Genomic DNA, 25,957 nt, shown 5'->3' on the forward strand with positions numbered 1-25,957 from the left:
TGTGAATTATAGCTTTGCAATAGTTTCATAACCATCTTTCCTCCATAAATTAGCATTCTCGGGGTGGGGGGTACATTTACTCTGACTTATATAGAATGAAATGGAAATTAAAGTATTTCAGAATAATAATCACCAGATGAGACTTCATTACTCAGAAAAACCGGTGTAAATATCTCTCCCAGTTTACATGTTATAATCAACCAAAATTAAGGTTGCGCGACTTTCGAAACACCCTGTAGTAAATGGCGATTATGCTTCGCCTCTTGACGCATAAAGGTATGCGATTGCTCCAGTAGCTCTAAAGCTAACAAACACCTATACTCTGTCCAGGGAATCTCTGGAGCAAGGAACGAAAACAAGTCTCTGCGCAAGTAGGGATCGATCAATGAACTCGTGATGGCAGCCTTTTGCAACAGCGCGGACCTCTTTGCTCCGTCCACTCGCTTTCTCCCTTTTTCAACCGTTATGAGCGACATTGCTACACAGATTACCAAGACAGAATGTAGTGGACATCAACTAAGAGAATATCATAGGCAACCCACGAGGTGGATTAATCCGCACTGCATTAACAATGTATTCACACTTTCAGTTGGATATGACTTTCATAAATACTTATGTTAAAAACATCTTGGAAGTAAACTTACCTAAACTAAGCTATCCTTAATGGATGCATGATGAGGATCTGGAAAAAAATATTCATGTTTAGAATTTAAGATATTTACAAAAAGGTTACGTTAATATTTTTTTTTAATTAAACACATCGAATTACTTCATTTCAGCACATAGAAAAATTGTGCACTCCTTCCTTACGTTACATCAACCTCACATGTTCCAATTCTTATTGTCCTACGGAAATTTCACAAATTAATATTATTTACCGACACTGAGGAATGGCCTATGGTTTAAAACATTAAAAAGAAAATAGAAGTTGATTCTTATATTCATACGATGGGGACGAGTAATTAAGTACTTAAATGATTTGAAGAACGGAACACAAAGTTCTAGCCGGGTTTCTATCTCGGAATCATGGATTGCTGACGCGTTACACTATCCACTACACCATGGAGGATTGATTAAATGCTGATTAGCTTCTGAGACTCAATATAACTACACAATACGGACACAAATTATGCACAATTAGTATGTATATTTTATTTTGGACGGAATCAGAAGAGAGCTGAAGAATATTATCCTGATAGGAACTTTGTCAGGTTGTGCATAAATTACTAGTGCCAATGAAGTTCAAAGGGCTGTCCAATATTCTAGCAGTAAGGTGCATTTGGAACTATGCCAGAGTTGGTAATATTCTCTCGAAAATGTACATATGTTCTTCCGATATCCAGAAGCTTTACATCTTTTTAGAATTCTTTCTTGGACAGTTGGGGAAAAATTCATGTAGTCTGTGTCTGCTGTTTATTCGCGATTAAAATTATCCAACATGACATCTGGTGAGACTTTTCGGAACTACTCTAAGTAGGATACTATGTTGTTGTTGAGTTGGTGTTTTAAGTCCACTTTATGCACAGTAAGGCTAATCGGGACTGGACCTACAGTTTAAAGTGGGATCCGAACCACTTGTGCCTCCACCGGGTATCGAACCCGGGACCCCTTGATTACAAGGCAATGACGCTACCACTGCGCCATGGGGGAGGCCCTGATACTATGTTGTTTTGAAACCGTTCAAAGCATGGAAAATGTTCCAAAGAGTAACGTCTATTGTTCAGTTTTTGGCTCTAAATCGTTTTGTGGGTCATGACAAGTGAAAAGTTTACATGTGTTTCCACCCCGTGGAATCAACAAAATGAAATTTGTAAATAAATCAGGGAAAACAGAATTGATTGTCAGAAGATTGGCATGGGGGATCGGGATAGCATTGAAATGCGGCAAGGAAATTACGAAGAATGCACGAGTCCAGTGGCGTGCCAAGGCGTTGGGGGGTTGGTGGGGGTTAACCCCCTCCCTTTTGTCCAGTATTCCTAAAAATAAGAACGTCAAAGGTAGGAAAATATGACAAAATAAGGGCTGACTACCAAGATAAAGTATACGTAACCCCTCCCTTTCAAAAATCCTGGGCACACCACTGCACGAGTCTGTTCACTTTATTTTCCGAAAGATGATTCTATTACTTCAAAATTAAAGTTTTAAATTTTTCTTTATGAATAAAACACTTTTTTTTTTCGAAAACAATGTATTATGCATGAAATTTTGGAACAGGTGCAAGTTGGTTAAGTGCGAAGATGAAAAAAGTTTGAGAATTAATTAACGTTTGTAATCATAAAGGCAACCAGAAAAATAAAATCGACATGCTAATGTCGCTGAAATGATGAAATTGTGAATTCTATTATTATTATTAAATCAGCTTGACTCTTGGAGGGAAAAACTGCAACGGTATGTTTACATTTTACTCCTGCCCAAGCTTTGCAAATACAGGTGAATTGCTTTATTTTCAAATTATTTCCGAGAGCTCCAGTTACAACCGAGGTGCAGATGAAACCGCACTGCTTTGAAGAACCGGTGGGTAAACATTAGTTTCGTCTGCGTTTTCCGTGTTATTTTTGCCTATCATCATTAAATGCTTCGTTTACAGCACAGCTTCACCTTCTTTATAGTTCCTGGAATACACATCGCATTCGCAACATTCAAAAATATCGCGAAATTTAAACGTTTCTTCCATACCAGCCATGACAACACACTGCCATTACGTACTACTACTGAATGTAAACAAAGATTTATCCTACATAGAGCGGCCATATTGGAAGCGACACTAGCGCTCAGGTGGTAATTTTAATAGCGAATTCTATGAGAGACAAGATTGCGTGATCCTTTGTTACTTTTGTAGAAGAGTAGAGGGGGAAAAAAGAGAGTGTGGCCCTTGAACCACCTCGCGAGCGCTCTGTGCACTATGGGTCTCACTTATCTCACAAGACTCTAGCAATCTTCGTGTTCTGACGTCCGCGAGGAAGGCCTTCGTTGTTAGGTTTGTTGGGTTTAGTTCTCTTACCCTAAATACACTGCAAATGCATTTATTTATGCTAAGAGAACTAAACTTAACCAAGTCCAACCTAACACCGAACAAATTTAGCCTAACACTGAAAGCGTTCCGTGCTGACGTCAGAGCACGAAGGTTGTTAGTCTTGTGCGATAAGTGAGAATTAGTTGCCCATCTACACAATGCACCTCAAGGCCTCCCTCTCTCCCAGCGATGTCAGTGTCTGTAATTACAATTATATATATTGTTTAAACACACATTAATCTATAAAATTTTATAATAGCAACAGCCCTTGAGGGACAAGGCCGACATACCGGCTGCCGGACTCTCTCCCACGTGCCTCAGCAGTGGTGGGTGATCGATCATCCAACCAGTTATGGAGTGACGTGTGGTCAGCACGACGAACCACCCCCCAGTCGTTGTTGTAGGTTTCCATGGCAGGATTACGTTACTCATTTGTAGCTCCCAATCCCCTCACGATGGTGGGTGGGCACCGGTCCATTACACTGGTTGAAGTCTCAGGAGCAAAGTTATTTAGCCTCCCCCATAGGGAACCCAAATCCAGACGCCTTAAACCGCACGGCTACGGTGCGGGACATAAAATTTTATGCGCAATATTATTCTATTTTTATGTTTTATCAATCTAAATGTTTCTCACGTAATTTTAAACTTTCAACGAAACCTGATTTTTTTACTTCTTCCCTCTCCAAGAGTGGACCTCTTTCTGTTTCTAAATGACTTCCTCGGCGTGCGCAAAGAAGATGTGGACGAAAGGAACATGGCAACTTGGACAGGACAGATGGTTAAAAACAGCTTGAGAAAAAACTTCCAATTTTGTAAAAATTTCCACAGTTAAATTCGTAACATTTCAGCGTAGTTTTGCATCCCAGACTTCAAAACAAACCATGTATCTAAAAAAATAATAATAAAAAATATACGTTTCACTATTACTATTTGAAGTAAAAGAGAAAAACTCATGTACCGAGACTCCAATCCTAAACTCTACTTTCGCAGCGCATTATTTACTCGTAACTGCTCATAAATCATCAGATAAAACCGGCAATGATATCAAACCATTAACACAATTTTAATCTCCAAATTTACGAATGTACTTATCGACTACACCAAATTACAGAAAAAATACTAATAAATTAGAATCCGGTCATGCAATGATTAAATAATGCATTCCTTACCTTTGTAATGTTGGTGTAAATTTTGTCTACCTGCTGAAGAAAGGCGATGTGCTACAGGTAACCAGGTATAGTGCCACACTGAAAAAAAAAAGATACACCAGTTTTAAAAGAACTGTCTACCACGCAAAAATTAACTATATACAAATATGATATACATGTTTAAAAATAAATGCATGTACATGCAATTGGCTGCTATCTGAATCATATTTCATATTTTATGGGGCTCAATGAAATGACGGATTACTACACAGAAACTGGCCAATCAACAGTTCTTATAACGCATGTATTTTGGAATTTACTAGTCTTTCGGTTTTCCGAATCACACAGTGCTTTTCGCGGTCAGGTCGTCCGTGGAGCGGGGGCCAGCACGCCGGGAAGTGAGAGCGCGTCTGCAGGCATTTAGACCCACAGCTGTCCACTGACCTTGGAACTAGACGTGTCAGTGCTTCAGTATCCAGACAGATGGTGTCCAGTTTGCACGTGTTTCTGAAGTGTTAAGGTGTTTAAAGTGTTTCAGATCGTTTTATTTTAGTTTACGTATTACTGGCGCTTTTCTGCAATGTAAAACAACTAATTTTTATGTACGACTCTTACGTCATTACGAATTCTTGAAGGGAAGTTAGAAGGCGTCTTGCAGCAGAATTCCCAGATTTTCCTCTTCCACACACAGACAGTGTTAGTGTTCGAAAACTTGGTAACACATTTAGGGAAGCAGAGCCTGTTCTTGATAAGAAGTGAAGCGTGAAACGGTGTGTGCTTACTGAGGAGAAAAAATAGACGACGTTGGAGCACGATTGGAATATACTCCTCAAAAATACCTCCGGCGTCTTCCACAAGAAACAGACATTTCCATGACGTCTGCGTGGCGAGCTATCAAGCTTTTAAACCTGAAGCCATATACGAGGTGCATTCAAATTCTAAGGTCTCATATTTTTCTTCTTCATTAATAGAAGCAGTTATAAACGTGAGAGTTGTTTGAAAAGCATCAATTCTTGAAGGTTGATGAGGCCAGATGACAGCACTATACGGCCCATAGGAAGCTAGTGGCGCTATCTAACGACGGACATGTTTTTGATACTGGAAATGACATCATTTACATCGAAAGAACAGCGTGTTATTATTAATTTTCTTCACCTGCAGCACCACCCATCGAAATTCATCTTAAATTGACTGAGACATGCTGTGGTGGTGTCATGGACGTGAGCAATGTGCGGTCGTGGGTCCGATAGTTCAAGGACTGTCGAACGTCGTATGAAAACAAACCAAAGGAGCCTCGCCCACAAACCAGCCGGCAGTTACTCCATTGCTGAGAAAATATATGTTTTGGGACAGCGAAGGCGTTATACTCACACATTGCTATGATGGGTACAAGCTATGAAACTGATTTGATGACCAAGTTGTTTCCAGCATTGCGAAAGAAACGGCCGGAAATGGCTGCAGCTGTGTTCTTTCATCAGGACAACGCACCTCCTCATCGGGCGGCCATTGTTCAGACGCTCTTCATGGAAAACAAATTTGAAGTGAATCACATGCTCCGTCTACACTCACCTGACCTCGCACCTAGCAAGTTTTGGCTCTTTCCAACGCTCAAGGACAGACTTCGTGGTCGCGCATTTTCCAGCCGTTCCCCTCTTGCATCAGCGATTATTCAGTATACAAAACAGACTTTTAAAAAAGCGTTTGCAGAGACCATGCTATCGTAACGTCAGCGTTATTGAAAATGTGTACGTCTAGACGGTGATTATGTTGAGAAAAGACGGCAGTTTCAGCTTTCTGAGGTGAGTATATTTTCCAAAATAAATTAGGAGACCTTAGAACTTGAATGCACCTCGTATTAAAAGAATTCAAAGAAAATATCAAGAGAGAAATTGAAGCAATTTCGGAAGAGGAACTGATACGTGTTAGTGAAAATTTCCTAAAAAGATGACGTAAATATGTGGGTGCAGGGCGACAACATTTCCAGCACCTCTTGTAACAAAGTACGTGCTCACTTTAATTGTAACTGCCAATGAAATTCTACGAGCTTATTTCATTACACAGCTATCGGTTCCAGTTACTCGGACGTTGCATCCAGTTTGCCAGAAGACGTGTTCTCTCTGTCCGGCGAGCTATGCACTGCCCCACGGACGACTTGACCGTGAAAAGCACTGTATATTTGTAGCTTAATTCCTTCTGAGATCTAGACACTCACAAAGAACACCCATTCCCAGGCCGGGATTCCAACCCGGAACCACTGGCATGGTAGAGCGTTGTGCTAACCACTCCGCCACGGAGGTCGGAAACAGTCTCGTTTGAATCTACAGCTTGACCCACTGTCGTCGAATTTTCAACCATAAGCGAGCGAAGCAATCAGCTGGGTACGGTGAAATCCTGCCCCTGTGTTGCCAAAAATTCGCAACGTTCTTCAACACATCGTCACCTTTATTCAGAACCAAGTGTTTGAACCTTCTTGAAGGGGAAAATCGTACACAGCAAAAGTAGAGACGTAATGTTGAACGTTGTAAAAGTGTTCGACAACGAAATAAACGAAGGAGGTTATACACGTAGCAACTCGGGCGCAATGGAAGAGATGGCGAGAGAAGAAAATAAATGACTGTCCACTTTAGTTGGTGAATTTGCCGGGGACATGACCTTCGCACAAGGGTACTTCTTCCTTGATTAGTACCATCAAAGTGTAGGATACAGTAGACCTCACTACAGGTCCTACACATTTCGAAATCTCTCCGAACCGGCCATTTAAAAAAGCTAGAAATAATCCATTGATGCACGTGAAACATAACCAGGTAGCAATTCTAAGATTCACGTACAGCAGGCAACGAAAATGGTTTAACAGGAACAAGGTGTCTACAAGTTACTTTCCCGTAATAGCTTGCTGCGTTTCCCTTAGACTAACTAATTTTGACTGATTTGCTTTATTTTACTTCGCTTTTTGAGACACTTGGCTAATTTGCGAAGATGGGGATGAGTGATGACACGATGAAATTGATGAATGGACACTCACAAATATCCATGCCCCGGCCGGGATTCAAACCCGGTACCCCTGGCGTCGCCATGCCCTTAGAAATTATGCAATCTGAGATTGAGTGTTTATTCAGCGTCGCGTTCGTGCCCCTTTGGCTAATCGCGACGATGGGGATGAGTGATGAAATTGATGAAGGGACACTCACAAAAACACCCATACCCAGAGCGGGATTCGAACCCGGGACCTTGACGTCGTAGCACGCTGTGATAACCACGCCACCAGAGGTCTGTAGCAGTAATAGCTTCTGCCTAATCGCACATTCGCACGTGCACACCCAAATAAATCTGTAATGCAAATCGTTATTATTATACTTTTTTATTGAACTCTATCTCCTTCGGAACATCAAGTGTTTCCACGCCGTCCACCAACAAAGATGGTGGAGAAGCCTGCGATCACTGATATCAACCCGCGTAGACCGAGCCGCGCTCGAGGCTTCAGGCTTGAACACAATGTTAGTTTCGCTCCCTATGACGCTGTTGCAGCAGTCGCGTAGAGGACGCTAATTGAGTCTTTTGGCTTGAGCGCCATGTGAGGGGAGGTTGCATCATTTAGGAAAGCCGTGAACGCAGCGATCGGTGTGCTAGCAAATGTAGTGTTGGAAACCCATTCAATTAGAGATCGTGTGATAAGAGTCGAGGCAACCCATACATCATTGCAAATTGAGGAATTTTTTTTAGAAAAGGATGGTATATTATCCCTCCGATTCTGTCCCAAGCATGACAGGGGAAGAAAATTGGGAAGGTGAGGTGGGCAACTGAAAGCGAGACGGGTGTTTGAAACATTCCTGATATTGCCTTTGCTTAGTGCATCTTGGCCAAAATAAACTGTCTCTGTCGCGCAGTAGCCGAATTATCAACGCGGAGGGAGCGTACATCAATCAGCCAGCTGTTTTGCATTGTGTGTGGCTGTTACAGAGTTGCAAAATTGTTTAGCGCTGTCAAAAGCTCGTACCTGTTTCAGTGCAAAGTGTTTGATTTCATGATGAATAGGGAAACTGTACATAGCGAAAGCAGAGACTTAATATTTAACGTTGTTGAATTTTTGGAGAGAAATTAGCTACAAAGCCTGTAGCAACTGCAGCAATATATGGATACGGCGGAAGGGCAGGAAAAAATCTGAAGTACGAAGCAGGGCAGTGTGAACTGAGCGAGTACTGTAATTTTCTTTAAGATTTATTATTCTCTTGATTTCGCTTGATTTGCTTGGTTCGATCAGTCTGTCATTAGAAATAAACAACAGAACAGCTAGATAGATTACTATTGATTTCCTCCATGTGGTAGTTGGATCGGCTTCTTTGGTGTACGCCAATGTTATTATTCTCCTTGTTCATTAATATCAGCGCAGCAGAGGAGGGAAATATTTTGCAAATCGACAATAGTATTGATATTGTAGATCGGTATTTCTATGATTTGAGTGATTTTGTCAGATTATCGATGCTGAATTACATATTGCACAATAACATCGCTCTTCTCGTGATTGGCTGGATTATTTCCGAAATATTTGAAATTTGTAAAAAAATCAGTGTTAAAAAAAATCATGAAATATAACTGTCATAGCCTCATTTTCAGTGAAATGTGATCAAAACTTGGGTTGCCAATATAGCTACTAGGCATCATTATGTACGGAAAAACGGGTGCGGGTATTTGACAAGGGTGGTGCAACACTTCTGGACGCGAGACTAAAAGTGCATACCCATATAGCCAGAACACGAGCCGCCACTGGATCCTGTATACGTTTACTGTCATCCAGGTGGTCCATTTATAAGGATGTTGGTTAAGATTCCTTTATAGATTATTACAACCATTTCTGCCACTGAGTATCAAAAACAGCTCCTCTTATCGGTATCGTTTATACTTGCCACTTACTTCATCACCACTTATCACCCGATAAAGTGTTGCTTTTCTTCTCAGATGAACACGAATATACGGAGTCCTCTGTTGAGTAATAATTTATGTGCAGCCAGTGTAAATAAAAGGTGCACCTAATGCAGCACTGTTCTGTCACTTCCCTTTTCCCACTTATCTCCAGCGGAACAATGTGGAGACTTTGATTAGTACATATCCCGTTGGCGTTTTCCTGCCGCATTCAAACTGTGTGTTATGTGCAACACAAGCTTCACATCTGCGACTCCGTGAAGAAAGCAGGGAGGCTGAAGATGCTGGTCTGGTCTCCATGCTGTTCCGGTAAAAGTAGTTCCCTGGCAATTCACACAATCTGGATTGGATCTTCTCCTCGCCAATTTCATCATCAAATATCACCATCGCAAGTAAACTTAGGGCAGGAAAGTATAAATAACTCATGCAAAGATAACGGATGAATATTTGAAATATCAATTTCAGGAACCGTACACTGAGATTATAAAATATATTAAAAATCCACAAACACACACATTACATATTAATCATTTCATGTGTGCCACTTCACACGAGGTGCTTCACTCTGTTCGTATGTCTTGGCAAACGGGTGCATTCGCGGGAATAGCGCACAAATTGAACATGTGCTGTACAAAATCCTCTTTATCAATTTCACACTCGTTAGGTCAAAAATAACCCCATCGTCGTCTGTCTGGAAACAATAAACCTAGCGTTACTTGATCCTCTTCCCATGTAATATATTGGACAGGAGTCCAATATGGCGCCCATGAAAATTATGTATGCAAAAAGACATCCGCCCCCTCTGGCAGGTAATTAGCAACTGGCATTTGGAAAAGCATACCTTACTTCGTTACGGAATGAGGGAGTCTTCCGAATTTTGACTCAACTTGTGTACTTACATATGAACCTTTACTCTCTGAAAATTGCTACTCATTTCAAATGCATACTCCAAATACAAAACAGAATGCCACGAAATTAACTACATATATCTAAACAACAGCAAATGCAATTAATGTGGATATTCTCTCGGATATTCTACGTGGAATATTTGGAATGGGGGAGTCGATCCTCGAAACGGGAGAGAATTTAGAAAAATCAGTCGAGACAGTCGACCATTGATTGATTTGGTCTTTTAAGTCCACTATGCACAGCAGTAAAGTTAATTGAGACTGGACCTGCAGTTTAAAGTGGGATATGAACCACTATGTGCCTCCTCAGGGTATCGAAACCGGGAACCCTTGATTACAAGGCGACGTCGCTACCACTGCGCCATCACAGACCATTCGACCATTAAGATATTCAAGAATTTATTGCTTTATTTATTGTTGACAGCAATAGAATCAATGATTTATGCGCATGAACAGGAGAAGATACATACAATGTGATTTATGCACATGAACAAGAGAAAATACATAAAAGTACACGACTACGAAAATCCACACGAGTCTTGATGTTTAACTCATTACCTGATGTTTAAAACTGCAGATGTCAGCATGTACTATGTTAGCACTTCGGTCGGTAGCGATTCATGTTATTAAATACATCACAATAAAATCAGATTTTTTATCAGTACTACGACGGGCACATTTCATATTATCAAATACATCACAATAAAATCAGATTTTTATCAGTACTACGACGGGCTACACAAACAACAGTGGCGAGCCGAGTGTGGCCCATGTTCCGTAGTTTTGGCGGCCCTGCTCTTTCATTCTCCCTATCTATCTTTCCATCTTTATCACACATTGAAATGTACGTGCGTGTGTCCACGATGATACGGACTATATCACTACCAAGGGATGGATTCAGGATTTGGATAATTCTGACTGATTTGATTGATTTATTTTACTTCACTTTGCCTGCCTCTTTTGCCTAATCGCGAAGATAAGGACGAATGATGATAAAATAAGGTAACCAGACGTCCCGTATTAGCCCCTTTTTTTTAGTATTTGTCCCGATGTTTTTGGAACGTAAAACGGGACCCAAAAATGTCCCTCATTGTGACAATGACTTATCGGCAAAAATTACTGCAACTTCTCTACTATTACTATGAACTATGGCATAGTAACATTCAGTCATTCACATCTGACCTCAGCGTGGTTTACATTAGAGGTCTACACCACACAGTTGCAGATATGTGGGAACATAAGAGGCGATTGATGTGTCGACTTTCGTCGCTCTGCGCGCTGGTAAGAAGAAACCGACGACAGGTCTGTTTTGAAAACCACTTAGCTAATATGTAGTGCTTTGCAGTAGATTGTTATCTTCCAACATTTGTGAAATTTATTCCTTTATATAAATGCCACCAACAATTCATAACTGCAAATGCATATGCTTTCGTTGAAAGGAATTCAGTGCAGTTGTGGTTCTGGTATTAATAAGATAAACTTGAATCACACGTGTAAACTTACACAAAATGTATTTGAAAAGAAAGATGTACTGAAGAAGATCCATTCATCGGCAAAATATCAATGAAGAACTCCACAGGACTGATTGGTTGGAGTGCACTGCATATTGACTTGGCTTGGCGTTTTTTTAAAGTCCTTTAAGTCCACTTTGTCCACAGTAAGGCTAATCGGGACTGGACCTACAGTTTTAAAGTGGAATCCGAACCACTATGTGCCTTCACCGGGTATCGAACCAGAGACCCATATCACCATATTATGAAAGTTATTTACACAGTAGTTATTTATTTAGTTACTTTTCCAACATAAGTATAAACATAATTGAAAACTGTTTCTTTCCGACTGCTCAGAACAAAAAAAGGAACTTTATTTTTTATTGCGAACCTACCCAGCATTCTGCGTAGGAGCAACTTCAAGGACACTCCAAGCATTTCTTAGGAGTTATCAGACAATTTATTTGCATAGGTTACTGCCCTATTTTCCGTATCACCTATCACATCTCTGTCTCGTGCGCCACTCCCCCTGGATGCTTCCCTTGGCTGGGAAGGATGTGCGAGAATTGCCCGGCTCTGTTGAGAAAATAACGAGCAGTTCACACAACGAACCTCTATTTCCGTGGTTAGTCAAGCTAAAAAGGTTAATAACTCGTTGTTTTTTTTTCCATTTAAGGGTATAAGGGTATGGTGAAACAATAAAAGAGGAACAAATTAGAACCAATTCGTAGGAAACACATTCCAATTTTCATGTTCGTTAGAAACAAGCTGAACCACAGGGGTCGGGCTACGTTAGAATTTTATATGGAAAAGCAACTGAAGAATTACAAAGCATTGCTCCGATTAGCGAAAAAGAGAGCTTTTTTCAATCTCCGTATGTTAATCGACTTAGGGATCTGTTTACAACTAAAGGGGTGGTCCGGACCCGCCTCCTGAAAGGTGAAAAAGAAAATTTAAAGCTTCTTTTGCTTGACAAAATTGTGGATGTTTCAACACCAAAATAAGCAAAACATATACCGTTTGTTGTATAATATGTAGTTTATTTCTGCAAAACTTACACGAAAATAGGATTCGCTTCAGATTAATCACTTTGTATTGGCATTGTACGAAAATTAATGCATAACAATCTGGGGTGTTACTTTTAATCAGTTGGAAATACCTTTTTGTTGTTCTAAATCTTGCATTTTTCTATTTATTCTTACATTATTTAATAAGAATAAGTGTACGAATAATAATAATTAATACTATTATAATTATTATTAACAAGTAAGTAAAAATTGATGTGAAAATATAGAAGTTAACAACATGATTCATTATGTAGCTTATTACTAAGACCGCTAAAATTTACATAAAAATCAAGTGTTCTACCAAAGAGACAATCTGACAGAATAAATAAAAACGGCAAGATTTATAGAGTACGAGAGAGATTGCTATTATTCCAGCTAATGAAAGTAAAGACCCTGGTTATTATTTTATGAATAATATTATGTAATAGTGATGATATATCTTGTTGTTTACCTTCGCGTCCGTCTTCTAAGTAGTATATGCATTAATAGGTTTTTTTTATTTTCTGGAATAATTATTAATTAATTGTGCATAATTTTCGTTGTCAATACAAAACTGATTCACATCAAACGGTAAACAAGTAGTTATTTTTTATTTATATTTCCTACATGGCAACTCTTTCGGAGAGGGGGGAGGGGTCCAGAGCTCTTGGATGTGGAACCCATTCTAAAAATGTAAATACGTCATTGGCAACCATGAATAGATTGATTGAGTTGGTGTTTTAAGTCCACTTTATGCACAGTAAGGCTAATCGGGACTGGACCTACAGTTTAAAGTGGGATCCGAACCACTTGTGCCTCCACCGGGTATCGAACCCGGGACCCCTTGATTACAAGGCGACGACGCTACCACTGCGCCATAGGGGAGGCCCACCATGAATAGAACAGAGAACCCTTGATTACAACGTGATTCACACTACGAGTGAAATGTATAAATGGATGGACGTGCAAAGACTGTCAAATCTACCATCTACCTAGGAGCACTGTTGCGCTGTTGAATTCAAGTATTTCCTACAATCACAGAATCGGCTGTTGAGAGGTAAGTGGGTTAAACTGTGGCACAAATCATGTTCAACCCTTTCGAATTCCATGAAGAAAAAGTACAAACACTGTTGTCTGATTGCACGGAAGAGAGTATCGAGTGCATTCAGGACTTCAGTACACATGAATAAATAAAACAGCGTAATTGCTATCACGTAAAGAAAGAAAAAAAAACCTCTAAAGGACCATTTAGAAAGGAAGATTTCCAGCCGACACATGTCAGTGTCTTCAAACGGAAAATTTTTAGTTTAATTAATAATTTGCGTTCTTTCAAAAGGCGTTCCTTCGAGTTCAACAAACCACTCCGTACTTGTGGCACATAAAGGACTGCGATAAGATCAAGAATGCAGTTCACACTAGGCCAAGACGTAATAAGCTCCGTGCTCCCTGCCTTCTCGTTACAGTGTGTAGAGCATGCACGGGCTGTAATTTTCAACATGAAACGCGCTTCCGAGTATTTCTTGGGCCGACTTGGTCGTTTGCCGGTCGAGGGAAAAAAATGGTTTATCACTGTAGAACAACAAAGCTTCAAGAACGCGTTATGGATGTATTTCGCATATGTAGACGGAATTTATAATTTCCCACTTATCTTCGCCAAGCAATAATTCACACTACAGCAGTGCTTCAAGTGGTTTCAGGCAATATCCGGAACGCCGACCACAAATTAATAGGCACGTCTAGTGCTGCTGCTACTAATAATAATAAGGGATTCTGGGTTCGAATCCCATTCATCAATTTCATCATATCATCATTAATCCTCATTTTCGCGATTGGCCAAAAGTGGCAGAAGTAAACCAAATCAACATACTACTACTACTACTACTATTATTATTAATAACAAGCCGCGGTGGCCTGGTCGAAAGAGCGTCTGCCACGCAGGAGACTCGGGTTCGATTCCCGGGGTTGGTGATCAAAGGTCGGAATTTCTCTGGCCTTGTCCCCGCATAAAGTGGCTCCGGGGCTTACCCAGCCTCAAATCAATGGGTACCTGGGGGCAACCTTGGGGGGGGGGGGTTAAGGCTTCCGGAGCGTGGTGTTGATCACCATCACATTCTAAATGTCCGTGATCGAGAATGAATGGAGCCTATCCCCACATCCCCCAAATGGCTCGGTGCTATGTGCACGGGAAACTTTACCTTACCTTACTACTAATAATAAATGTAATTATATTAAAATAAATATTATAATTATTATGAGTGTTTTTTGAAGAAATGTTTTGGTTCTCTTCAAGTTGGTTTCTTGTCATTATTTGTTATTGTGTTCTTGATAAGAAATGCTTTAAAATATCATGTGATATGTTCATAAATGATCATACATCCATGTAGACGCGCGCACACATACACACTTCTTTCGTTAAAAGAAAATGTTTTTAGTTTTCTTCTCACTTAAAAAAAGATGCCGGTACAGCGTAATGTCAGAAATAAAAGCACTGATTATTATTATCATTATTATTCCATACAAAGTAAATATATAAACACAAGATATACCACGTTTGCATTTCAGGAATTTAGGATCTCATTTACATCTTAAAACGAATAGAACTGACCGAAATATATTATTTTTTTCTAAATTGCTGGACGGGTCACCGACAGAAGATACTTTTTGTATAGTGTATTAAAAAATGAAATGGATGTCCAATGTCTCAGCAGGAACTGAGTTTCGGCTCACTTTGAAGCACTACAGTAAATGATCCAAGAGCAGCAAAAATGTGCCGAAGTCTAAGGACTTCTGAGAATAAGTGTGCATAACACAGTCTCACCTGCCAGCTTTATAAATATCCCAACACAAATAGTAAAAATACCACAAATATCCCCGCTAAACGCACCCGCAAGGCAACTCACCTAAAATATGTTTCTATTAATTCCACACTCCTTTCTACTAATAGAATAATGTCTGCCGCTCGACACACTACGAAATGGCAAACTATTTCCTTCTTGCCTCCCGTTAACCGAGTTGTGGGAAATTGAAGAATTCCCAGGCCACGGAAGAATCGACTTGTTTGCCACTGCGTTAGCCTAGGAAGGAAGGGTGAAATCTGCAAACCGGGCAGGACACAGTTGAGGACAAAGGGTGGTTGACCCAAAGAAAGGATTTCACTGCCCCTGGCGTGCGATGATGGACGCTACCCCATGAGCCAATAGCTAGGTTGTAACTTGTCACCTTGATGAGGAAAACTAATGCTGGTCGTTCTGCAATCAGGACAATCTCAAGATTCCACGCAAATTTGATCATGTTTAGTCCATTATCAAGTTTCACTTATATTTTCCAACCACGGTGAGAATTCCTTAGGCAGCAGCTGCATCGGCATAGCATTTCCATCAAAACATCGATGCTCACAGAAACACTTTCGTCCAGTCCGGAGCTTTTCACCCTTGCGTAAAATCTTAATCCCAACTCAGCAGGGATACTTGCGCCATGTTGGGGAAACACGCATACGGCAATTTGCTTTAGCTCAGTTTTATACAGGCGTGCGCGAATATGTACGGTGTTCACAATATGTTCTCATTACGACATGTGTATAAAATTCAAGCTTCATGACAAAAATTATTTCCAGCTGATGATAATTGACGTCTCTGATTATATTATTACGTCTTCATTTTATTATTTCTATTATTTATTAGTTCAGCACAGGATACATCTCTCAATTATCTTGAACATAATATACTAAGCATAGGAAAAAAAATATAAAATGAACATCTATTACACAATATATTTAAACTAATTTATGCACTTTTTGATGTATTCTTTTACTTCGGTGCACTGAATGAATGTGAATATGTCAAATCCTACAGTTTGAAATAGTTCGTTCTCAGTGTCCTGCATTGATTTCTGACTGCAGAATAGTTTTCGTTGTCTTGCAATGTGGCGGCCTACATCAAAGGTTATAGTTTGTAATAGTTTGACATTGACAGTCATGTTTTTTTCACGATTCCAATACAAAACGGATTAATCTCAATCAAATCATATTTTATTGCAAGTTCGGGAGAAATAAACTACATATTTTACAAAAAATGACATATATTGTGTTCATTTTAATACTGAAACATCCATTTTAATTTTATAAAAGAAAGCTCATATATCTCTTATACGCTTTATCCTCTTTTTTGAGAAGAGGAGCAGAACTCCCTGGACTCCCCTTTGAATACGGCACATTTGTAACCCGATCCCTAAGTCGATTATCAAGCTAGCAACAGCTTTTTAAAATTAATACATGTAACTCTTATGAAGAATAAAAAATCTCTCCAACTCAAGTACTATTCAGAGTAAAGGGGCATCCCGACGGTGTGGTAGCGTCGTCGCCTTGTAATCAAGGGGTACCGGGTTCGATACCCGATGGAGGCGCATTGCACCAGTCCCGATAAGCCTATCTATGCATAAAGTGGATTTAAACCGCACGCACGCACACAACAACGATAACGTTCGCATTGTATTATAGTGTTCCTCAAATAAGACAACAAGAATTGTTTCACGTAAAGAAATATCAAACGAACATTGTTAAGTTATCCTCAAAACGGTCCGTGTCAAGGTTCTAGATGAGAATCGTTAAGGTATGGCTCTCTTGTGTTCCTTTACGTCAGGGCATGAAATTTCAAGTTTGAAGTCAGTCGCCGGACTAAAATCTTTGGTCGCCACTATTTTACTGATAAATAATAAAAATATGAGCAATTATTAAAAAGAACATACCTTAGGCATTAATGTTTGTGTATCGCTGTCGTTCTACACTGAAGGTACCACTTATTAATCGCAGCTGCTGGGCCAAACACTGACAGAGGGGGTCCATTTACTGAAACTCAGAGCAAATCATCCGGTGTCTCAGTCTTCAGAGAGTTCCTGTAAGTAGTCTTAAGTCTGTTGTGACAGCTGAAACCTCTCTCACATGAGGCTGTGCTCACTGGTAGAACAGCACAAAATGTCAAAATCTGGAGCAAATTGTGGAATCTTGCTGAACACTCCTCACTGTGAATCTTCTCCAGCGTCTGATTCAAAGTCAGAGAAGAAAACAAAAGTCCACTCTGCTAACCGAACATCCACTTTCTCATTATAGAGGCTCGGGTTCAAGTACATGTAGAGCTACTGAAGAATATTTTCTTTGGGAGGCCAACCCAAGGTGTCGAAAACATGCAGACATGCAATCACATCTGTTGATATATGTAGATTGCAATCTTTCTGTGATGTACACCTTCACATTGTTAATTAAGTTTCCTCTAACATTTCCCTGAAATGGATACATGGTCCAAGAATTCTTGTTCGCTTGGTCCAACATTAGATTCCAGGTCAGCCAAAACTGAAATACAGTGTTCAAGTCTATTTTCAGAGATGAAATCAAAAGATTCTTATTTTGTAGTGGCACGCTTAAAGGGTTCAGTTTCCTGTAAAAATCCAAAAGGAAGTACAGAAGCTTAACAAATGTAAATTGCTTCAAAGTTTTCAGCAAACCCTTAGCTTTATCGCCATCATTGTCTTTTCCATGGGCCAGATGTTCAAGATGGGTCACAACAGTTTTCCATAATTGCAAGATATCTCTTACAGCACTTTCTTTGCTGGCTAACCAAATAATAGTGTGGATATCACTCGTTTTAGAATTTCTTCTCCTATAACTTCTGACGTTTCTCTCAAGAGGTAAAGTCTTTAGCAGAGTCATGATGAAACTGAAAAATATTCCTAATCACGGAATCAAATGCTCTACGATATTTAACTCCAACACAGCTAACTGCAAACTGTGTGCAAGGCAATGAATATTTATCATTTTATTACAAATAGCTTTCCTTTGCACAGCCAATCCTGATTTGTGCCCGATCATATTTGCTGCACCATCAGTACCCAAGCCTACAATGTAATACTCCCTCTGTCCGGTACACTTTTGTTTGTGGTCACAAAATACTTGTCCAATATTCAAACTGTGACACTTGTGTATACAGAAGAAGAAAATGAAACACGGGAATGAGTCATACAACGTTATTACTCAAGGATCAGTACAAATTGACCGATCAAGTATCCAAAAGAACATAAATAAAAAGTTAACATTTTTGCATACCGGACTATAATTATGGGACAGAGGGAGTACTTGTTTCAGTATTTATTTGAACCTATTGTCTTATCTAAATAATCAGTTAGAAGTGAAGTAACCAGCAGAAGTAGAGTTTGTGAGCTCTATTACTCCTAAAAGGTCATCTTCGATGTGACCATAATTTGCATCCAGGTATCGAACATACGTACACATTTGCATGCTCGACTGATGACTAGCTGTGGATCCATCCATCAGAAGGCTGATGTATATACTTTTCTTTATTTTCTCCACTACATCTAACTTCAAAGTTTCAGCTATGAAATGAATAAATTCTCTGCATTGCTTTTCATTGCCATACTTAGGTAGAACACTCACACTTAATTTTCCTGCCAAACACAGCAGATCTACAAAGTCCTTAAATGGGTTCTCATGTTTAGCTACATAGTATGCTACATTAAATAAATTTGTAAGATGGGGTCGGCGTTGAGTGGACACGGGGTTTTCAATCGGCTCGCTTTCCAAAACCATGTACGAACATTCGATTGAGATGTTCGGGCATGTTTGGCACACATTTGAAACAACAAAATTTTAGTCGCCAGCCCCAAACTTTTAGTCGCCAATGGCGACCTGGCGACCGGAAATTTCGCGCCCTGCTTTACGTCATATATGCCTCATCGCCGTGATTATCCTAGAGAATTACGAAGCTGCGAAAAATAACCGAATTACAAGAAAAAATACAACAAAGGAAATTGATTTCAGGATGGTATTTTTTTAAAAATGTCACACTATATTTGGTTATGATTCAACTTGCCATGTTGCAATCATTTATTACAAATTCTAGAAAAGTGAATCATAAAAAACCGAACACTAATAATAATTTTAAAAAATTACAAAATAGGTTCCAAAAATATGCTTAAAATACTTTCAGGAAATCTTTTATCACATATACTATTCTAAATTAAAATTTAATTTTAATTTAAAGCTTCGTCAATAATGTTACTTTTTGTTCAAATTCTAAAAATATACATTTATGTAGTCTTCATAAATTGTTTTTCTTGTTTTACTAACTTTTCAATATTTACTTTGATGCTGCATGATATAAAGCATAGATTTTCTGAACACTTCACTTGTGTGATTTCACGTCCTACACTAAGTTGGTATTATAAACAGTAAAAGTGATAACATACAGAACACCACTTAGATAATTCGATTTCGTTAACGTTAGTTCGGGGGGGGCGGAAAGGGGGGGCAGACTGCCTGACTGGAGAGGCGCCCCCTCTGGCGTCGTCACTGGTGTATGTTTGTCTCCACTTCTTGGACAACTGGGGCTCACAAAGTTATGACAAAAGTATAGTCGACGGGCTAGCTACGTTAACGACCGACTGGCTTTGAAGTCCACGGTCCACCATCTCCAACAATCACATTCAACGCAAAGTGTTGCCACACATCTACTCTACACATCTAATCTACGCCACCTTGCCACCTTGTCCCTCCGCGCACAAGAACCTTCCCACGGTCTCCACATTGAAGTTGCAAAGTACGGCAACAGCGTATCCGCAGTCATGTGACTTCAGACTCCACGTGGAGTAGACGAGCAGAATGACAGCTGCGCCCATTTGCTCAAGGACTCCACGTGTAGTAGACGAAAGAATGACAGCTGTGCCCAATGGCTGAAGGTTGAGTGTGATTGGACGAAAACAACTCGCCCGCTATTTATCCCCACCCACGTTTGTGGCGGCGGCTTTCTTTAGTTCTTTGACGTTAACGAAGTAAACGCGTGGACTATATCTATATTTTTCAATGTATACGGAACTTTGGAACTTAAATCCCACTTTCTTCTGCTGGAAATTGTGGGACAAAAACAAAAGTTCAATGTTATCAGCAGCAAGTAAATTACAATGAGACAGTATTAAGTAAAAACTGATTAGATACGATATCAGCCACAGTATCATCTTTTGCCACTTGCTGTTGCGTTACAAGGTCGCAGAGGCGTGTTCAGAAATATCGCGATTCATTTGTCCTGGTTGCAAAACATAATCCTTTAACAGTTTATATCAATTAAGGAATGAAATATACTTCAGTGTCTGTGCTCGGTGTTTGAAATTTAAGACTTTGGCGCCTAACCGAACATCAGGTGGCCATTTTTTGCGTCTATTCGATTCTAATGCTTATAAACACGATAGACAAGTTGCATGTTATCTTGACCTTTGGACTCTTGGATATTTGCCAGATTTTTTGTTACCATATTTTTAGTCAAACAATTCTGTGTGTCATTAGCTTCATCACGACTACGAGTATAAGTGAAATTCAAGATAAAGCAACAAGAAAGAAGATCTTGGCCTGGAATCGATTCCAGATCCCCTAACTTCGGAGCAGCATTTGTTTCCCCTGCACTGTCAGAACACAGATAATATAATTGGTCTGCCACACAATACGAGAATAAACTCCTTAACTAAATCAAAATCGAAGTTCAGGACAGAGCCCTACATATGTTTTACAATTGTGAAATATAAATGCATTACTTGAATAATAATACAAAGGAACATAAAAAGGTAATAGTTCTATTGTATGTTTGAGTGACCCGGCAAGAAATTTTATGTTGACTGCACATACACTCTCACACTCATGATACACATGGCAAACACAAACAAATACTAAAGTTCCACTCCGGTTTCTTTTGCACCGCTTTTCCTCGCCATTCCTTCGCTTTCCATAGGTACTTACTCATTTTTACCAGTGTTCCCATGTTGTTCTATGTCTGCCACTATCACTTCCCTCCGTGTTATGTTCCTCGCCCACCTTATATCTCTGATCACGCATAGCAGGGCATTCAAGAAGAGTGTGGACGACCGTTTGCCCTTCCCCACACAGTAGGCACACTGCTTCTCTGTTTCACGTTTCAATCTTACCCGTTTCCACCCTCCCAGCCTGAGCCAAGCTAGCCTTACTCTTTCCCACCACACTGACATATTTCTCCTTCGCCCGTTCCGGTACTCTTAGTTGTTCCCTTAGTGAGATCTTCCTTTGACGATCGGCTAATATTTCTTGTCTAGGTTTTTCATTCTTATCTGCTTCCACTCTCCCAGCCTGAGACAAGCTAGTGCTACTCTTTCATTCTTTCCCACTCAGTAACACTTTGCTTTCCCCAATTTTCGTACTCTTAATTGTCCCTAGTGAAGTTACGTTTGACAAACTGGTAATGCTTCTTGTCTGTAGCTTTTTCATTCTAACCTGTTTCCACCCTCTCAGCCTGAGCCAAGCTAGTCCTCCTCTTTCCTTCTTTCTCACCACAATGACATATTTTGCTTTACCCCATTCTCCAATTCTTAGTTGTTCCCTTAGCCAGGTATATCTACGTTTCACAGTCTAATATTTCTTGTCTGTCTACGTCTATTTGAAAAACGAGGTAAAATAACAGAAATAGAAAGGAAGATCAACAGCTTTATGATCGGAGAAGGTGAAGTTCTGCAAGCCATCTGCACATCAAGGGCAACGTTCAATTAATCGAAGTAAACTCTTTGGCTTCTCTGCGGCTTGCGCCGGGAGAAAATGGACCCACGAAAGTCACTGCAAAAAGGAAGGGAAAAGGATTGGTGCGCAAGAAGCGCCTACACCGTAAGCTCCACGGCAACAGTAGTCATGGAAACAACTCTCAAGAGCTAATCAGACGTCTGGATGCGAACACACACACACAAAAGACAATGGATCGAAAAAGCCAGAGGTACAGCTGCCAGAGTACAAGCTGAATTCTGCAGTTTGGCCACGTATCTGGTGTGCGGAAGCTCAGCTCTTGTTTACTAGGAACGCCTATTATTCCAGCAATATTTCTCTTTGATTCAAAGACGGTTCGCGGGGCGCTGAAAGTGTTTGGATGCCAAATTCGTTGAAGCGAAGATGTGCAGCGTGACCTTGAAATATAAGCCAGGATTTCCACAAATCTGGCATCATGAATGCCTTTGAGACATTTTTCGGAACACTGAGGATGTACACTTCAACTGCGGCCTCCCATCGCAAGCTACGGGAGATTGCCATCTAATGCCAATATTGTAGGGTTGCTGCTTGTCATGTAATGGATAAAATTACGTATAATTTCTTTAGCGCAAAAAAAATAACAAAAAATGTTGGGATAAGCAGCTCCAATGATGATGTAATTCCGATCAAGTTCTCCAGGAAAACGTTATTTTGAGCACATTTCATTGACAAAAAATATACTTCTAAATATTTAAAAACAGCAAAAAATCTTCCACTTTTTACTCAAATAGGTTAAGCAGGACTTGACCTACAGTTTAAAGTGGGATGCAAACATCTGCGCAATGTGCCCCACCGGGAATCGCAACCGGGACTTCCATATCGCAGGGTGTCGGGGGAAAAAACTATACGTGGGCATATCAATAACGTTAGATTCAAGGCATTGGAAGTCTGCATAAACAATGTGACCAACTGCGAATGTTTATGCTTTATGACCCGACGTGAACTTATATGAAATACAAAAAATGAACACCTAATGTACGCAAACATATTTATACAAATCCTAAGTATCAAGATTGAATCTCCAAAATATTACCATTAGGGAATTTGTGTGGTTTCTATTGTCATTTTCGAGGGATACTGGTAATCAAGGAGTCCCGGGTTCGATACCCGGTGGAGGCACATAGTGGTTCGGACCCCACTTTAAACTATAGGTCCAGTCCCAATTAGCCTTAATGTGCATAAAGTGGACTTAAAACACCAACTAAAATCAATCAATCGAGGGATACTGTTTATATATTCTTGTTATTCCTATTGTTAATAAGTATCTAGACAGTGCACGTTATTATTTATAATAATACAGTGGAGTCTGTGGTACCCCATACATATATTACACACAATAAAATGTGTAACAATTTTTTTCAACTTATATTTCAAAACACACACATACAAAGAGGATGTACTATTTTTTTAATGTTGATTGAGATGATGATGATGATGATGGATTTGATGCGTACATCAACAAACCAATGAACACACCACCCTTCGACATCAGGGCACATAGCTTTTGGAACGATTTCTATTGTAAAGCTGATTTCTTGTCTCTTGCTTCGAGAACAGAAGCTACATCTTCTCACCTGATGTTGTAAACAATGCCACTGACAGAGTTTTCTGGGAAGTCTAGACCAACAGTTCTCAAACTGTGGTACACGTACCCCCAGGGGTACATGAACGACTTAAAGGGGGTACGCGATCAGCTCGGAAGAGAAATGTCGAGAGTACCCACACCAGTAGCGTACGCAGGATTTCGTAAAGGGGGGGGGGGTTATTTCTAAAACTTTCTCAAAATTCACATTACCTTTGATTTATTATACTTTAATGAAATAATAATAATCACAATTAATTAATAATACTTATAGTTAATTAATTAGCTGAATTACTACTAATAATACTACTAATACCACTACTACTATTATGAGGTAGAGATCTACATAAATATACCATTTACGAAAACAATAGAAAGAAATTACTTTCTAATCATTCAATTTTTATCAAATCCTGGGAGCATTTTTTTGTTTTTTTGTTTTTTTGTCTGGTCAACGAGGTGAGACATTTTAAGGGTGAAGAAAATCCATAAAACAAGAAAATATATTAAAATAAATTGAAATAATTAAAGTATGGAACTCATCCAAGAAGATGTGGTGGTCTGGTCGGTAGAGCATCTGACAATCACGCGGGAGATCCGGATTCGATTCCCGAAATTGGTTGGAATTTTTCCGGCTTCTTCCCCGCATAAATGTCCCCGATAATTCACATCTGGATTGTCTCACTGTTCTTACCAACAAAACATTTTCCAATAGTTAAGCTTATTGTCGTTTGAATAATTGTCTAGTCAACAAGGTGAGACATTTTAAAGAGAGACATTCAAACGTGCTGCGGTAAATAATACAATGGGAAGGCAGATTGGTGACTGTATTCTTGTCCGCCTAGCCTTTGTCTATACATTAGCCTCTAACAACGAATCAAGAACTTTCTTTAGTTAATTCTCATTGTTCACACAAAAAAATACATGTTCGTTGAACACTGGCGTACGTAGAGGCATGGCCGATGGTTAGAGGCACATACTTTTGATAAATAAAAAAGCAAAATATCAGTATAAAAACAGAGTCAATTTCGGGTTCAAAAGCTGTAAATAAAATTAAATTTCGCTGTTATAGCGGTGAAAAAGCTGTATATAAAATTACATTTTGGTTTTAAATATGTGAAAATAATCTTAATTGATTTGAAAACTGCACTATTACACAAAATAAACATATCCCTTCTAATAGCACATTAAATCATTACCAGAATATTAAGTTTATTCCTGTATAGAGGAGTCCATTTTTGCTTTTCAAATATTTACAGCAAAATTAATCAATTTTCCGTGAATTGCATAACACACAGGATACTTCAGACTTCAAAAAGTGTCGCGTCGGTATATAAACGGTAAATTTCGTGTTTAAGAGTCTATTTCGCATTTTGCAGTTCATTTCGCATCATTTCGTGACAAAACAGGGTAGGAAAATGCACCTCACACCTTTCAGAAACCTTAAAAATTAACATTGCAATGTGTTATTTCAAATTTCGTTTTCTTTTTGTCAAAAACGAAATATGCATGCCTCTACCGATGATGCTACAGCCCCTACCAAAATTTTGAGAAAATCAGAATTTTCAAATAAAAATCAGTTAAGAACTTTAAAAAATCAAAATGTGTAAATACGAAACCTCTTTTAAAGTGAGTCCCGATTACCATTTTTGTCTTTGAATACAATTTTAATAGATTGAAAAGCTCCAAAAATACGAAATATTTTATTATGCATCCTGCCCTCCAAAACGAAGCCATGTGTTATCCACATTTACTATTCCGGTCCCTCTTCCCCCCCAAACTGCGTACGCCAGAGTATTGAAATACAAAACATTTTATTTCTCTTTTAAATCATAGTTACCCTCATATTTCACTTTCAAGAACTTGTGCTTATTTTCAAGGCATCACTCTGAAAGACGCGTGTGCTTGGAATGCTGTGCTTTTCTTCATGCTACATGGAAATAATAATTCAAATTATTATTATTATTATTATTATTAGTGGTAGTAGTAGTAGTAGTAGTAGATGTAGTAATAGTAATAGTATTGTCACAGATCTTTGACTGTGGTAAATTGGCCATTTAAATTTTTTTCCACAGCATTTTTCATAATATTTCACAAGCTCAAGGGGGGGGTTAAACCCCGTAACCCCCCCTTGCGTACGCCACTGACCCACACGATAACATTTTTGCCGAATTCGGATCCGAATCTCAGCTTGAAAGTTTCAAGTGCACAACCAGACATCAAGAAACTGTGTCAAGCTATGCAGGCACGACCTT

General features: G+C 39.4%; 1 protein-coding gene across 3 annotated transcripts in view; it reads right to left on the reverse strand.

The window, feature by feature from the left end:
• Positions 1 to 25,957, reverse strand: part of Mef2 (myocyte enhancer factor 2) — a 161,812-nt gene that overhangs the window by 99,964 nt on the left and 35,891 nt on the right. For all 3 annotated transcript variants that reach the window (XM_083130712.1, XM_083130717.1, XM_083130713.1), the window contains exons 3-4: positions 4,183 to 4,260; positions 645 to 682 (exon numbers count right to left, since the gene is read on the reverse strand). The gene's annotated coding sequence lies outside the window, so the exon portion shown is untranslated. The remainder of the gene's footprint in view (positions 1 to 644; positions 683 to 4,182; positions 4,261 to 25,957) is intronic.

Source organism: Lepisma saccharinum, chromosome 11, assembly GCF_977018435.1.
Source record: "Lepisma saccharinum chromosome 11, izLepSacc3.1, whole genome shotgun sequence".
Lineage (NCBI taxonomy): Eukaryota > Metazoa > Arthropoda > Insecta > Zygentoma > Lepismatidae > Lepisma > Lepisma saccharinum.